Here is a 1,945-nt window from a genome sequence, read left to right as displayed (position 1 = left end):
TTTATAAATATTTTTGCTTATGCCTTTCTTCCCTTTAATAAGCCCCATTTAGGTATATGAGCTGGCTGAAAGCAGAAACTGTCTTACTGGCTTTTAGATTCTTGAATTTTAGCACTTATTAGTGTGAACGGTTCAATATTTTTACCTGACCATGCCCCAGAGGAAGTGGACCACAATTTTATAACTGGTGTGGCCATCTATGATAACTTCAGGCTGGAGCTGGGTCTTATAAGTATTTTTAGAACAGAAATGGAGCATGGCCTATGCCTTTCAAACTGAATCAAGCCAAAAGTCTACATCCAGAAAATTATTCTAGAATTTTTCAGTCCCCAGAAGGTTCATACTCAACTTATGCTTAGCTGACACTTACTGGCTATTGTTTCAGCCAAGACGTGTACATGGTGTTGGTAAAATGCTTTTCAGACAGGCCAATCCAGGATCAGACCACAAAGAAGCAAGGCAAGAAGAATGCAGTTTTTCCAGCAATATTTCTTCAGAGTGGCCAGAGACCCGCCTAACACGAACTTCCGACTGGAGGCATCAGCAGTTATTCTCCAAGAACCATGCCCAGCATTTTAACCTTCACTGCTGAAGAGGAAGGAGCTGCTCATTAAGTTTACAAGCAGTCCTTATATTTACCATGAGTTATGTTCCTGGAAAAGGCATTGTAATTCACAACGATATAAGGAGAATCTGATTTTCCCATTGAAGGGATGTTATAACAGGGGATTCTGTGTCTAAGGGCCTGTGGCTTGATGACTTACAGAAATGACAGCAAACACCACCTTTAATTAAATGCACAACATATTTATGTGCTATAAGGCGTAAAGCTTTCCAAGGTGTGGGCAAGGCATTTAAACTGGGAGCATGATGGCAAGTTCTTTAACTCTTATGAAATGGTATTTCTTTAAGACAATTCCTGAAAAGGATGAGGGAAAAGGTGGAACTTAAAATGTTCAAAGTTGACATTGGGAGAGGTGATACACAAGACAGGCAGAAAGGAAAGAATGTCACCATGCAGAGACCAGCAGCACAATGGGTACAGGCCTGCAGAAAGAACCACAAGTGGTGGCATGAAGTGGCTGGACACAGAGTATCCCACAGGAGAATCTCAGTCTTAAGCTTAAATAAAACATAAATAAATAAAACAGCCCATGAGCAAGACATCTAGCTTCCCAAGATCTCAAGTTCAAAGCAAGAGCGAGGGAGAGAAGAAAGGAAGGCGGGAAACAGGGAGAGAAGGAAGGGAAAAGAAAGTGAGAAAGAAAGAAAAGGAAGGAAGGGAAGGGAAGAAGGAAGGAAGAAAGACTGAATGATTAAAAGGCCCTCTGGCTAAACACACCAGATTTACTATTTCCTAGAAAGGATTCCTTTGCTAGTATTTCAAAAGGAAGATATAAATGAAGTGTGGGCAGGACAGAGAGGTGTCAGATAAGTGTCTGTAATGCTGTGTGTATTTTCAGAGTATTAGACTTAGTATGGTAAATAGGATGAGACAGAAAAGACTTAGTTACTAGTAAATGAAACTAAACAAGAAGTGAAAGAAATTCTTTGCAAATATGGAGAAGACAATTGAGAGGTATCTTGCATACTTCTTTATCCCCAACATGGTTTTATAAGAGTTAAAAGGGCGACAGAGAATCAAATGGATATTTCCCATAAATTCCAACTGGATCAGGAATCAGAAAAAGCCAGGAAAATAGAATTCTTTCTTATAGCCTGATTGAAAAACAGGCTGATGTTTGTCAAAATTCTTTGAAATAGATTGTTATTTTTTCCATTAAAGAAGTAGAATCACAAATTCTAAACTACACAGAGGAGTAAGCACACAAAAATAGATAGGAATAATATGATTTTAAATTATTTAAGTTTCATAAAAACAGTTCCCCTTTATGTTTAAACTGTGTGCCTGTGTGCACCTGTGTGTTGGAGGTCTCTCCTCCTT

This window comes from Hippopotamus amphibius, chromosome 2 (assembly GCF_030028045.1).
Source record: "Hippopotamus amphibius kiboko isolate mHipAmp2 chromosome 2, mHipAmp2.hap2, whole genome shotgun sequence".
Classification (NCBI taxonomy): Eukaryota; Metazoa; Chordata; class Mammalia; order Artiodactyla; family Hippopotamidae; genus Hippopotamus; species Hippopotamus amphibius.
Note: the sequence above shows the minus strand (reverse complement) of the source record.